The sequence below is a fragment of the Mobula hypostoma genome, chromosome 20, assembly GCF_963921235.1.
Source record: "Mobula hypostoma chromosome 20, sMobHyp1.1, whole genome shotgun sequence".
Lineage (NCBI taxonomy): Eukaryota > Metazoa > Chordata > Chondrichthyes > Myliobatiformes > Myliobatidae > Mobula > Mobula hypostoma.
Genome location: NC_086116.1, coordinates 7,133,289 through 7,149,071, shown reverse-complemented (window position 1 = coordinate 7,149,071; position 15,783 = coordinate 7,133,289). Strand labels below are relative to the sequence as shown.

General features: G+C 46.5%; 1 protein-coding gene across 2 annotated transcripts in view; it reads right to left on the bottom strand.

Annotated features, from left to right (window-relative positions):
- The window catches only part of LOC134359309 (GTPase KRas), a 54,736-nt gene extending 39,261 nt beyond the window's left edge, over nt 1-15,475 (bottom strand). Inside the window, exons 1-2 of one of the 2 annotated variants that reach the window (XM_063072315.1) lie at nt 14,862-15,475; nt 13,763-13,897 (exon numbers count right to left, since the gene is read on the bottom strand). The gene's annotated coding sequence lies outside the window, so the exon portion shown is untranslated. The remainder of the gene's footprint in view (nt 1-13,762; nt 13,898-14,861) is intronic. The other variant, XM_063072316.1, reaches the window with a different exon arrangement.
- Nucleotides 15,476-15,783: the final 308 nt, after the last annotated feature.

Genomic DNA, 15,783 nt, shown 5'->3' with positions numbered 1-15,783 from the left:
AGAGGACCAATTTTATCCCTTACAATCCTTTTACTCTTATTATACCTGTAAAAGCTCTTTGGATTATCCTTCACTTTGACTGCCAAGGCAACCTCATGTCTTCTTTTAGCCCTCCTGATTTCGGGGCAGGAAAACTCTGATCTCAAACCTCTGCTGTCTTGCGACTCTACCACTCATGGGGAAGGCTTTGGGGTAAACCCCGAGGGAAAAATATGGAACTGGAGCCCCTAAAGCAGTCCTACAGAGTTCAAAGCTGACTTGAAATTCTTGTGACGTTTCTGCTACCAAACTGTATTGGTCTCTGCAGCTCCTTTGGGTTCATCAGGTGTGTGGAGAGGGGAGTGCTCTCCATATTGTACTGCCCAGGATTGTGTATCTGGACAACTAGGATGTAATATACATGGTCGAACTCTGACCAACAGGGGCCTACACGGTTAAGGCAGATTGCGTTTGTCTATTATTGTGACTTAAATGAAGATCGGATCACATTTTGAGTAATTAATGCAGAATACCAGTAATTGCAAAGGGTTCATAAACTTTCTTACAACTGTGCATGTAATTATTCAGTGAATTTTCCAGTAATTACAGTAGTGGTTTCTATTTTTCTAGAAACAGTTTTCAGTGGCAGGTGTTAGGCTACTTGAATCTGGGTATTCTATAGGTTAATTCTTACAACCACAACTGCTTTTTTCTTCATCTTTTGTTCTCTCAACTCCTCCTCCTGTGTTCATTCCTTGTTTTCACAATGCTCAATAGAATTGCTCGCAATAAGTTTTAAGCCTCATTCCTGACTTCCGAAAGAACCTTTAGGTCACAAAGCAGCAGGATCCAGAGTCCAGCACAGATCAATGATTCAAATGGATCAAGATCAAGGGACTGAACACCTCTGTTCAGAGTTGCAAGGCAGGAGGAAAAGGAGGGAGTGGGCCTGGAGCCAAGATTAAACAGGAAAGGAAATTCTTTTAAACTATTCACAAAAATGCATGCATCCCTTAAAACAGGCACTCCTGAACTTTTTTTTAAAACGCCATTGATCCTTACTATTAACCAAGGGGTCCGTGGGCACCAGGTTGGGAACCCAGCTTACAAGGGAAAGGGGGGTAAATTAGGTTAAATAGCCAGGGGGTTTTTGAGGGGTGGGCACTCAAACAAGAGAAAGCAGGATACAGAGGAGTAAAGTTAAACAAGTAGACAGGACTAAGGGAGTAGAATAGGTCAGAATCAGTGTGACTTGGAAATATGTAAAATAATTTTGACAATAAAAATCATTCCCCAAGTCGAGATCAAACCCTAGAGAAATAAAAACAGCAATGGTGAGGCAGTGTTTCAGATTATTGGGAGGAATGGTAGACAGCAATAAACACAATCACTTTACAGCAGCAGCGATCACCGACTGGGGTTCAATTCCCGCTATCTGTAAGCAGTTTGTACGTTCTCCCTGGGACTGGGCATTTCCTCCCGGTGTTCCACGTTCTGCAGATGTACAGGTTAGGGGCACCAGAAATATGGCAACACTTACAGGCTGCCCCCAGCACACCTGCCAACTATGTTAGTCGTTAATGCAAATGAAACATTTCACTCTGCATTCTGATGTTTTGATGTACCTGTAACAAAGCTAATCTTTACCGCACTGAAACATCAGGAAGCAAGAGCTTCCACTATACAACCCCTATACACTTTCTCTGGAGAGACTGGGACGCCCTCCTGCCCACTGAAGCTCGTCTCCATTGTGCACCTAGTCCACAGTCTCATGCAAGAGCAGATACCAAGTAACAGATCCACAAGAGAACCAATCTCAGCAAAGATCTGCGTCAAACAAGGCTGAGTCATGGCCTCACCTACCAGACTGCAATGTTGCGCCAGTGTTTCAGACTTCTCAAAGCAGTGGAGCAAGTCTTCAGAAACAAAGGGAAACTGTTTAACCGGTCACCCAGGCTTCCGTGGTCAATCTACAGGGCGCAGATAACACTTGCATAAGCTTGGAGGAGCTCCAACCCCATTGTCTGAGGCACACGAGGATGGACCATTTCCTGTTTCTCAGGGGCATTTCTCACTGAAGGCAGAAAGGGCATGAAGAAACTCACCGCAGGCTTTATTGCAATATCACAGACCGGTCAATTGGGAAAGAGCACTTGAAGACCGAGACTTTAGACCAGGCACCAAACTTGTGGTCTATTGATTAAAGATCCCTACCCTCCTACATCATTGAAAATTAGTGCACCCAGACTCTGAAGGGGCACTACTATCTCCATGGTGTGGTCCAAGTTCACCAGGATTAGCAAACCAAAACCAGTGTCTTCTTCCAGGCCATCATTCAACTTGATACCTAAATTACATATAGCTACTTTGGGCAGACCACATCTCTCACAACCGACACCAGACACCCGAAATGAAACCAGTCTGAACTTTGTCACAGAAAACAGATTACTGGACGAACAGAGGAAGCAGCCAATGACGTGCTTAAAGGCTCAGTGAAGAAACGCAGTGTTCTTACTGACTCGTGGGAATTTCCAGCCTGTGAGCAAGTCATACTGCATCGAAACAGGCCCTTCAGCCCAAAGTGACCAGGTGCTAGTCTAAGCTGGTCCCATATGCCCCACATCCCTCTAATCCTTTCCTACCCATGTACCAGTCCAAGAACCTTTAAAAGATATTATGTACCTGCCTCAGCCACTTCCTCTGGTAGCTCATTCCTGTACCTGGTAGAAAAAAAATTGCCCTTCAGGTCCCTATTAAATCTGTTCCCTATCATCCTGAACCCTGTAGTTCCTGACTCCCCAACTCTGGGGGAAAAGACGGAGCATTCACCCTACCTATGATTTTACAGACCTCTACAAGATCATTCATCAGTCTCCTACTCTAATCAATAAAGTCCTGGCCTGCTCAGCCCTGAGTGTTGGCAGCATCCTTGTAAATCTCTTCTGCTTTCCTCCAGTTTAATGGTGTCTTTCCCATAGCAAGGTGACCAAAATAGAACATGATACCTTGGGTCACCATTCAGAAAAGCAGTCAAGACAGCACTGGCATTGAAAGTCATGCATCACCAAGAAGTTGCTGAGGCCTAATTTGGAATATTGTGTATGGTTCTGGCCATCTACCTACAGGAACAATATCAATAAAACCCTGAAAAAAAGTACAGAGAAAGTTTACAGGGATGCTGCTGGGACTTGAGAACCTGAGTTATAGGGAAAGGTTGATTAGGTTAGGGCTTTATCGCACGGAGCATAGGAGAATGAGGGAGATTTGACAGAGGAATACAAAATTATGAGGGGTATAGATTAAATGCAAACAGACTTTTTCCACTGAGGTTCAGCAAGACTAGAACTATATGTCACATGCTAAGGGTGAAAGGTGAAATATTTACGGGGAACCGGAGGAGGAACTTCCCTCAGAGGGTGATGAGTGTGGAATGAGCTGCCAGCGTCAGTGGTGGAGGCAGGTCCAATTTCAACCTTTAAAGGGAAACTTGGCTAAGTACATACATGTCTCATTACGGAGGGACATACTCCAGGTGCAGTCCAATGGGACGAGGCAGAAGAACCCAGTTTAGCATGGACTAGATGGGCTGAAGACCCTGTTTTAGTGCTCCATGATTATGACAATCATGAGCACACGGAAGCTCACAAACAGCAGAGTATTCAGCCCATCTGCTGTCTGACTTTCACAGCAGCCTCAGTCACATCAAAACCCTGTGAAAGCAAATCTCAGTCCTGAGTGACAGCACAAGGTGATTTCCAGTGGCTTTCAGAAAAGAGCGCTGGATTTTAACCAAGTGAAGGTGAGGTGTACACAGCAAGTCGTGCAACATCTGTGGAAGGAGGGAGGAACTGTGGACACTTTAGGTCAAGACCTGCATCAGGACAGAGTGGAGAGTGAAGATGGCCGGTGTAAAGAGGGGCAGAGGTGAAATAGGAGCCAGCAGGCAATCAGTAGAAGGGGTGAAAGATGATTAGCAGATGAAGGCAGAGAAGAGTGGGGGAGAAAGTTGACAGGCGAAAAGAGAAAGGGGCAGATGGAGACCAGTACCAGGACCCAGTGGCTGAAATCTGTGGGTAGTAGGTGTGGATGGAACCAGGAGGGGGAAGTGGATCAAAATGGCCTGTGGTGGGGTGGGAGAAAGCAAAGCAGGAATTGAAATGGGAGGACCAAAAGACAGGGAGAGGCAAGGGAGGTGGGGAGATACAGGAAGGAAGGGCTACCTGAAATAGGAAAACTTGCTATTGGTTGTGGACTGCTCAGGCAGAACACGAGGCAGTTTCCCTTGTCTGCAAGGGGCCTCCCTTTGGCAGTGGAGAAGGTCAAAGATAGACAGGTCAGTGCAGCAATGGGGATAGGAACTGGAATTGGAATTGAAATTATTTTCTTTTAGGTTTCTTTGTCACTTTAACAATCAAAGCATACTACGAGATACATCACTTGTGTTAACTACCACAGTCTGAGGCGTGCTGGAGGGAGCCTGCAGGTGTTGTCATGCTTCCAGCACTATCATAACATGCCCACAATTAACTAACTCAAACTTGTATTTGTGGGAGAAAACCAGAGCATTTCATAGAAACGCAGTCATGGGGAGAATGTACAAACCCCTCACAGACAGTGGAGAGAATTAAGCGTGGATCACTGGTGCTGTAAAGCACTGCACTAACTGCTACACTACTCGTACCACCCCGAGTAACTGGGAGATCAGGATGGCTAGTGGTTCCGTTCTGAAGATCAGTAACAGTGTCTGCACTTGATCTCACTGCTGCAGAGGCCACATCAGGAGCACGAATGCAGATGCTGGAGGTAGCACACATGGATTTTTGCCTCACTTGGGCTGTTTTGGTCTCTGGAAAGTGGTGAGGGAGGAGACACAGGGACATGTTACACCTCCTACAGCTGCAGGAGTAACTGCCAGGTAGGTGGGGAGGGACAAGTGAACCAGGGAGTCACAGAAGGAATGGTCCCGGCAAAGGATGAAAAGGGGCAAGAGGGGAAGTTGTGCCTGGTGGTGGGACCTCATTGTGACTGGGAGAAATGAAGGATAATATGCTAAATGCAGAGTCTCATAGGGTGAAAGGTGAGGACTGGGGGGGAACATTACCTCTGAAGAGAAACACAGAAGCCATGTAACAATTCATTCCTAAGTCAGGACATTATACCATTTGTAATGGTGGTTCAGTCAGCAGTCAACAACTACAGGTTAGATCAATACTACTTGTTAATCACTTATTGTTAGGTTTACTATCCATAGGACAGTTAACAACCATGGCAAAATTCAGCACAGGAATCCCCCGTTGAAAACTGCATTAGCTCAGACCAAAATGGCCTTTCCCACTTACGCACAAATATCAAAAGGCGGCTGAAGACATCAACTTGGACAAGGCCAGTGAGTCAGTGCAGTTAGGACTGTAATAAACAGATCTATTGAGAGGATCATTGGGGTCTCTCTACCACCCATTAAAGATATTTATCAGGAGTGCAGCACATGCAGGGCCCATAGCATTGTCAAATCCCTTCCATCCATCCAACAATCCCATCGGGCAGGAGGTACGGTAGCATTAGGATAAGTAGTGTTAGAACGGAAGCAACTTCTTCCCCCAGGCCATAGGACTACTGAACTCCCTGCCACCACCCAGGTCTGATCACATCTGATGCCCCAGTAACGTTATAGCATTACATTGGTTACTTTTTAAAATGTGTATTGTATATGCACCCTATTAGTGGTAATAGTTTATGTGCTGTGTGCAAGTCACATGTACTCTGTTACGCACCTTGATCTGGAATAACATTGACTCATTTGTATGGCTGAAGGACAAACTTGAATCTGAATCTCAGTGCGATGACTCCCCTTACCATTTCTTTCTCCAAGTATAATGAAAACAATGATCAAACATCACTTGGAACAATCTCCAAAACAGACAGCCAAAACGAAACTCAGTTGGGTCAAAATTATCACGACTGCTATAACTGAGGTGGAGTATTCCACAGCACTTTGTCCCAAGCCAGCTCCCAAAGCCTCCCCTTCAGCGCAGGTTCAAGTACCAGCTAATTGCCTAGACAGATCTAATGGTTGCCCACTTCACACTAACCCAAATAAACATTAGCACCTTCTGTTTACCAGGCCCACAATATTCCAGGAACCACACGGCCAAAATACACATCTTCCAGCTGTTGTCCCATGGTCACAGGAGCACCGACATCACCAAGCACCCCATTCAGCATCCAGCAAGCAACTCTTCATCACTACTAGTCGCTGAACCATACCACAACCCACACCACCCAACTCTGCTTGCAATACCCATATCCTTTTTACTGAAGGCAAGGTTACCCAAAACAAATCAGACACACTTCAAAAGGTTCCTCCAGAGGAAACACATTTTAAACGCTATTTTTATTATCTTTGTGGGCAGACAAGTTACTTTATGGTATTAAATGTAGTTCTCAGAAACTATTAAAACACTGTCTCAGAATACAAGAGATTCAGCAGATGCCAGAAATCCAGAACATCACATTTTTACCCCTTCTCTTTTCCCATTCTGGCTCCCCCCATACTCCTTCTCCTCACTTACCCAGCACCCCCATCTGGTGCCCTTCCTCTTTCCCTTTCTCCCATGGTCCACTCTCCTCTATCAGATTGCTTCTTCAGCCCTTTATATCTTCCACCTATCACCTCTCAGCTTCTCACTTCATCCCCCCCTCCATATGGTTTCACTTATCACCTACAAGCTTGTAGTTCTTTCCCTCTTACCCCCCACCCCCTTGTCTGGTTTCTTCTCACTTCCTTTCCAGTACTGAAGGCCTCAGCTTGAAATGCTGACTGCCTCAGAACTGTGAGCTGCCCATGAAAAAGGAACAGACTTTTTTTTTTGGGATGGGGATCTAACAGCTTCTAGTTCACAAGTCATTTAGCCTCAAAACTGCTTTGCAACAAGCTCATGGCACACTCAACATCTCTAAAGTCCACTCTATCCCCCAATAACATTCAATTCCCCCAAAAAATCTCAGTTTTAAATATACCCATGGACTGTCGCCACAGCTCTCATTCTAGAGAAGGGATCTATAGGCTTCTCAATAACAACAAATCTTAGTGAATAACAGCTTATTTTACACGTTGATATGAGTTAAGCCCTGTCAGTTTAAGATGGTGCACACAATATTTATATCAATACAAAGCACTCAACATTCTTCGCATATCAATATGTTCAGCATGAGCATATCAACAGTAAGGAGGGCTCTCTTTTAAAACTACTCATGAATATTGACTTAAATTCACAAAATTATTAAACATCCATTTTTCCAAATCAGAATCAGGTTTATTATCCCCAGTATATATCGTCCACATACAATTTAAATTATTCAATATGAACTTCCACAGATATCTCCTTCCACAACTAGAAGTGCTGAGTAATTTCACATTCCTGTTACAAAAATGGCACTACTATTTTTATCCCAGTAAAATCTCCTCCTGATTCATTAGAACACAAGCCTCACCACAAAACAATGCTCGTCTACCACAGTGCTGATACTAAAGGCCACTGTCCGCAGCAGTACATACAGCCTTTCTAGTGAAACAAACACTCAGATCCCAGTGTTCTCCAACTCCGCCCCAGACACCGACAAAACAGCGCGCCAATCCTTAAAGCATGGCTGTAACGAAGCCACATTATTCAAACCTTGTGCTTAACTACTGCATTAGCTTGCCCCATTTTAATCTGTTGGGGTTATAAAGCCACAAATCAGACCACTGTTAGATTCAAAAGCCATAACGATTCTATATGGCATATCTCAGTAAGCTGGCAGTCAGTAAGTGTATGCAAAATCCTTCAAACAGAAACACAGATGTAATTACTGGCAACAGTAGCGGAAGCATAAGTATTGGGCAGGAGAAAAAGGGAGAACAATTTTTTTAAATTAACCAGAATAAATGTTATTCATAATAAAAAAAATTACAAGAATAAACCAGGCAACACCTTTTCATTCTGACATTCCCTGCATTTACTGTTAAATAACATTGCTTAAAATTAATGACAACATTTCAGACTCACTGGTGTTGAGAATGGGTGGATCTCATTGAAACCTGTTGATTATTGCAAGGCCTATACTAGATGTCCAGCATATGCTTCCAATACAGCAAGAGCCAGAGAACAGAGTGCAAAACCTCAATACACGGATGGCCTTTTAGAACAGAGATAAAGAGAATTTCTTTAGCCAGAGGATGTTGAAATTGATATTCATTGCCACAGGTGGCTGTGGAGGCTAAGTTATTGGGCATATTTAAAGTTGAGCTTAATTTATTTATGAACAGGCAAAGTTTTTCAAACAGAATCAAAGATTTAATATTACTTGCAACACTGGTCAGGGGAGAATAATCTTGCTTATCCGATAGTACAAGGACAGGACATTAAGCTCACCCGAAAAACAATCTCAGGTGAAGAAAGACTGATTCAGTATTACACCCTGGCCCCAACCTGGATCTTATGCCAGGCTCAGACTGGCAAGCACTTGGATGTCCAGCAAGAACAGTTTTGTAATTAATCAAAATAAACTATTCAAAACAAAGAGTATTTGCAAGAATAAACCATGTAACACCTTTTTGTTCTTACATTCGTAGATAATGTGTTCAGTGTTAAATTACAAGCTTTATTACGGTTACCACTCGTGGGCCCACTACACTACCACTAGGAGCTTTGTCAGCCACACCCCATTGAGTAACAGAGGGAAACTATATTGTGGTCTTTCCCCACCAAACCCTTACGGAGGCTGCACCAAGCCTCAGGGCATCCCTCAGCAAACATTTCTGCAGCCTGCAATGTGCCAGCTGGCAGCATTCCTCCCTGGGCATCGATGTGCTGGCAGACCAAAGTGCGCAGTTCACCAAGCTGATGATCTTGTTCAACTCCGTGCGTGTCACTGGGAGCAGCTCGTACATCAGAGTGTGTCCTCTGTCACACAACTGCTTGGGCTGCACCACGATACGCCCTTGCGTCTTCTTCCATACCCTTTTCACAAACCCACAGCCACAAATGAGGCGAGTGCCCATCTCATCCCTACTGCATTCCTCTCAGGGACAGCACACGTTGTGAGCGATGTTCTGGGCAGGCAGGAAAGCGGTGACTGGGAGGAGCCACACCAAACCTTACAGCACAAGTGGCAAGGCAGCTACACTCAGCCCTGCAGCTCAGAGGTAGAATGCATGGCTTGCAATCCCTGGCATCGCTACTTTCGATGAGGAGGAATCTCTTTAGCCAGAGGGTAGTGAATCTGTGGAATTCATTGCCACAGACAGCTGTGGAGGCCAGGTTATTGGGTATATTTGCAGCAGAGGTGGATAGATTTGTTATTAGTAAGAGTGTCAAAGGTTATGGGGAGAAGGAGAATGGGGCCGAGAGCGAAAATAAAATCAGTCATGATTAAACGGCAAAGATAACTCAATGGGGCTGAACGACCCAGTTCTACTCCTGTGTACTATGGTCTTACAGCACTAGCGGCAAGGCAGCTGTGGTAAGCAAGCATTAGAAACAACCGGCTCAAACATCAGTAGGCTTAGCTGGCTGCTGAAACAACATCTAATACACAGAGACCATTTTGAAACTTACCACAAATCTAATGCAGCAATGATTACATACACACTTTAACTGAAAATAAACTCATCACTAGCAGCTGGGGCATTCAAAGCTATTCTTACACACATTCCAACAATGGGGGAAAGGTTGCCAGCCAAAAAGTTGAACTCTGACCTCAGTGGACTTGGTACACTTCAGCAGTTAGCACCTGCTCAGTGATAGTTCGCCAGCCTATCAAAATAGACACCATGATCGCTATCTTTAGACGGCTGGCAACATTAAATACCCCAGTAATTCTCAATATGAATAAAGACAAGGCTGTTCCACATTCAAGTCAAAGGTGTCTCAAGAACATCTTTAAGAACCCTGACCATGCAAGACATTCTCTGTTCCCATTACTCCGATCAGGGAGGTGACAAAGAAGCCTGGTGATCCATGTTCAACATTTATTATTGTGTGTTTATTTTAGGAACAGTTTCTTCCCCTCCATTATCAGATTTCTCAACAGACCATGAACACTTTTTGCACTATATATACATACACACACATATACGTGCGCGCGCGCGCGCGCACACACACACACACACACACACACACACACACACACACACACACAGTAGATTCCAGTTAATTGGGCCATCAATTAGTCTGGACTGCATCTTATTTGGGACAATTCTTAAAGAACAAAAACAAATCAAGAAATTTTCCATGATTCCCTTTGCTTATTTGGAACACTATGCCACTTAATTGGGGCAGGAGACTCACTGCACAAGCTCTAATTAGCCCCAGTCATGCGCACTTGTGTGGCCGTTGACCGCTACGCCGTACTTGGAGCGAACAGTTTTTAAAACAGCGCCTGTTGCATGTGTTTGTGTTCAAAAACCAGTGATCTTTGTCACTGATAGTTGGCAAGAAACAAGTAGCAAGACAATTCAGAACTGTTTTGCTCACGGTGATTTCAAGCATTGGGGCTTGCAGATACCAGAAATGGCCAGGAGTGAAAATGTAATGATTTCACTATTTCAAGTTAGGAAATAGGAAGAATTTGAAGGTATCGACAATCATCTTGAATGTTACCTTTGGTGCATTCAGCCCTCACCTGTGGCTCCAAGTAGTTGTTTGCACATGACAGTGGTTATACTCCGGTACACTGCTTCAACCCGTAGGCTAAACCAGGTGAGGGTAACCAGCTGGTCTCATACCCCATTGAGATAGGGACATGCTTGTCCTAGCATGCAAAGCCAGTTCCGGTAGACTAGCTGGATGAGATCAACAGTGAGATTCAACTGTGGATCTCTGACACTCCGCTGCATTCCGTAACCGCCATAGAAGGCGTTTCTGCAATGCTCTGTGGAAAGCAAAGCACATGACGAGGCAGAGAAGTGGTCAAGGTCATTCACTGCAACCAGAGAAGACCCCAGCTGTGACGTCTACTTGTACAACTGGAATCGGACTTCCGAGGCCGAGGGAGTGGAACTGCCTCAGTGCCACGGCTCTCCCACTTTAAAAACTCTCCCGCACAGTTTCCTGTCATCATTGGATATGACCAACAACCACTATAATCGGAAATAATTTGTTCAGTATCTCATTTAAATGCATTATTTGTTACTCAGTTAAATGGTCATTTGTTTTTTCATACTTTCAACTATTTCCATGAAACATCAACTAATAGAGACAGTCCCTTAACTGAGCTAAAATGTACGGGTCCTGATGCATCCCAATGAACTGGAATCCATTACATTTAATACAAGTTGGTACACATGACAATTTTAGGACATCTCAGTGATAATAAACTCGATTTTGATTCTGGGACAAACTGGGAATTTTGGGCTGCTTGTGAAATTGGTCACCCACCTAGTCAGAATTCAGCCAAGTCACCGGTGTTTCCGCTCACTACATTAATTATCCCAGTGCCTTTTGACTTCAATGCGATGGGACACAGTTCTTGACACATCTCCAGTTGCTCATCCCGTTACCAAGGTACATCACGCAAACAATGCTGCTGATATATAAATGAGTGCTTGACCCCAGTCTCATCCCAAACCACACACAGCACTGAACTACAACAGAGTACACTGCCAATTTGGAAACAGAATTAAGATTCACACACCCACCTCAATTACAATAATAGGGACAACTTAAATTAACACTCTGATGACATTTTGAAAACCCAACTGTAGCCATTTAAAACTGAACTTGATCGCATAAACGTCAATTAAAGGCAATTTGGCAGTGGAATAACTCTGAAAGAAGTCTGCTCTGTGGGTGAAATTGTACAAGGAACCATTCAACCCCTCAAGCCTGCCCTACCGTTCCATACAATCATGGATGATCTATCCCCAGGCCTCTACTCCTACGCCAGATCCCATGAATTCTCCAGTCTTTTAAAAGGCTCTCTCTTCCCATCTGAAATATACCCAATGATCCAGCAAAGCTGCTGGGGGGGGGGGCATAATTCCAGAGATTCATCACCCACTACAAAAACAATTTCCAACCCACCCAGTTATTCAATACCTTCTGTACTACTCAAGTTATTGAAATTTATCAAATACTGAAAGGCCGAGATAGAGTGGATGTGAAGATGATGTTTCCTGCAGTGGGGTAGTCTAGAACGAGAGGGCACAGCCTCAGAATAAGGGACATTCATTTTGACAGAAGAGGAACTTCTTTAGCCAAATTCTTTAGGGTGGTGAATTTGTGGAATTGCCACAACAGCTGAGGAGTTCAAGTTGTTGAGTATATTTAAAGCAGAAGTTGATAGGTTCTTAATAAGGGTATCTACAATAACTGGGAGAATGTGATGAGAGGGATAATAAATCAGCCATGATGGAATGGCAGAGTAGATTCAATGCACTGAATGGTCAGATAAGATAGCACCAGCGGCGACCTCCTGCACAGTTCACCAAACTACTACTACTTTTAAATCTACCACTAATCACTGTGCGATTGGAGCCTGCAATTTACATTTTGATCGTGTGTTTTTGGACTGAGCGAGCTGGCTTTTTTTGCCAGCTGAGGAAATTCTGCATGGTTGAGAAACAGAGTGCGCAGCCTAACGGCGGTGCGCAAATGCACGATTGGCTCCAATTCTCGACCAACTCGCTGACTAAAACAGCAGGCAAGATTGAAATCAATGAGGACAAGAGCGGAAAGTGAGCGGGTGTTCAGCTGCCCGGTCGCGCTCTTTCTCCCAGAGGAAGGTGCAGGTGTCTTGAGGCTTGGGCAAGGTTTGTAGATGGGACTCGTTTTCAGAGGACTCCTCAGTTCATGTTATATGCACTTCTGCTTACTCGATATTATTGCTATTTTGATGAGGGCAGACTGACTGCATTAAATTGAACTGAACCAGACTGTCTCAGGGACTCTACAGTTCGATGCTTAATATTCTGTGTGTTCATTTTCGCTCATCTTTTTGCCGTTTGCGTGACTGTTTTGGTGCGTTGGATGTTTAAATGGGTTCCATGGTGTTTCTTTGTTTTGTGACTGTCTGTGAGAAGACAGACCCCAGGCTTGTACACTGCATACATACTTTGATAATGGCCTCATTCTGTTCCTGTGCCTGGTCATATTTTACCTACATACCAAATGATCTGTCTGGATGGCATGCAATCAAGAGCTTTGCACTATACATACAGCAATACAGTAAACCAATTCAACTTTCTACTGTCCTCTGGTTAAAAACCCCTCCCACCAATGCAAATCTCTCAATGCCCTTTATTCTTCTAAGCTCCAAAAAAACCCACACACACACACACAGAACCATTACGATTTAGTTTCCTGCCATGGAGAAATCGGTGCATTTTACAGGCAGGGACAGACTAGCTGCATGCCACCTTGCTGTTCAGAAAACCAAGGCCTGCAGTACACAAGCCTGCCAACACGCAACCGAGGCCTTGCCGCTCTAGGGAGAGAAACCACCAGCCGCCACCTCTCGCCGACCCCTGCGGGGCAATTAGGCTCATGGCAGGTAAGGGACAGTTAGTTTCACATGGGAACACACGCACAAAGTGTCAGATTTTGTATCCGGCGAACACGTGCACTTCTCAACGTGAAATTAAAATGTCGGCGTGGTTTAAAAACTTTTAAAGCGTCGGCCAACTTCATAGTTTCCCCCTCCCCACACCTATGCAAGACGGTGTTCCTCCGTCTGCACTTCAACCATTAGGCTTCATTTCCGTTTTGCAGAAGCAACAAAAATTTGTTCATAAATTTCTCCTCACCTGTGCCCAAGCGGGGCTTCTCTCTGTGGCCCAAACTTCAGCCAGGAAAACGCTGTGAATTTGCAGCGGAATCCGGGGGTGCGCCCCTCGCCTCCAGCCCCCGCCGCGCTCTGAGGAAGGCGGCCGCTGTTGTATCTGCATTGCAGGGCAGCGACAGTGATAGTAAGTTCGTCTCTAACCTCCGCCCCCATTCTCCGTGTGTGTCAGGGTAACCGCAACCCGGGTACAGAGCTCCCTCCCCCCCAGGCTCCACTTGCACAAGAGAAATGTCAAACCAGCCCAACTCCAGTACCCACCCTGACCCCGGCATCTCTAGCCCACCCCCTCTCCACTCTCACCCTACCCAGGCATCTCTCTGACCCCCCCTCCACCTGCCCCAGGCATCATCTCTCTGACCCCCTCCACCCCCACCCTGCCCCAGGTATCTCTCTGACCCCCCCCACCCCAGGCATCACTCTGACCACCCCCCCCTCCACCTGCCCCGGGCATCTCTCTGAAACCCCTCCACCCCCACCCTGCCCCCGGTATCTGTGACACCCCCCCTCCACCCTCACCCAACCCCCGGTACTCTGATTCCCCCCTCCCACCCCGGTTATCTTTCTGACCCCCCCTCCACCCTGCCCCCGGAATCTCTCTGACCTTCCCACCCACCCCTTGCCCCCAGTATTGCTGACACCACCCAACCCGCCCCCGATATCTCTCTGATTCCCCTCCCTCACCCTGCCCCCGGGTATCTCTGACCCCCCCCACCCTGACCCCCGGTATCTCTCCGACCTTCCCACCCACCCCGTGTCTCTGACCCCTCTCCACCCCCAACCTGTCCCCGGTATCTCTCCGACCTTCCCACCCACCCCGTGTCCCCGGTGTCTCTGACCCCTCTCCACCCCCACCCTGTCCCCGGTATCTCTCCGACCTTCCCACCCACCCCGTGTCCCCGGTGTCTCTGACCCCTCTCCACCCCCACCCTGTCCCCGGTATCGCTGTGAGTCTCTCTTCTCGTTCCTCCCCAGCACTGCGAGCCTCTCCCCTCTCCCCGCGGTATTTCCCGTCTCGGCCTTCCCCCCCCGAGCCGCCCCACACCGCAGCAAGAGGCGCTCACCAGCCGGCTGTTTCCCGTTTAAAGCGCCGTGGTTGCCGGTACAGATCCGCCCGCTGCCGCTTGATCCGTCCCTGCGTGTGGCGGCGGTGGAGCAACAAACATTGAGGAGGTGGGAAGGAGCGGTCTCTGGGGCGGGGTAGGTGGGGAGAGAGCCAGACACAGACAGAGAGAGAGAGACGAGGGCGTGAGGGTGGTTTCAGTGCGATGGGTGGGTCAATGTGCCGGCTCCCAGTGAAACTGACCAGGAAATCCGCGTGTAATTTATGCGGCTCCCCTGCGCTGGCAGGGCGTTAGCGCACAGAGCCGCCCTCCGCCGCTGCCTTTCAAAAGGCTCTTTTCCACTGATAGATTTAAAGGAAAACAAATTGGGTCCACATGACCCTCGGTTGACGTCAGTTGGCGCTCACCGGCTGACCTGCTTTTAAAAATACATTACTGTACCATGGAAGCCCAGGCAATTTACCAACAAGCAGCGTCACGGTCTGGATTTTAAACACTAGGTATCTCCCGGCTAATGCCGCTGCGCCGCTCTTGCTGCTGCCTCGCTTGTTTAATACAGGGCTACGACTACAATAGAGGAGAATTTAAACGAAGGCGCAGACTCGTCGTGCTGCGGGGTGGAGAGTTCAGAGCTGCCAGCACTGCAGAGTTGGAGCTGTGGGCCGCTCTCTCTCTCTCTTTTTTGTTGCTGGAACCACGTGATTCCGCTATGTTCGTCACTTCAGTGCCAATAACGTTAGAGTTACAGGCAGATACAGCACAGGTCGTTCGGCCCGGCGAGGCCATGCTCTCCATTAACCACCCATTTACACCAATCAGTCCCTTTCTATTCTCCCCAAATTTCCATCAACTCTCTCCCCTGCACGCACTCACTTCAACTACATACTAGGGGCAAATTATAGTGGCTCGTTAACCTGCCCAC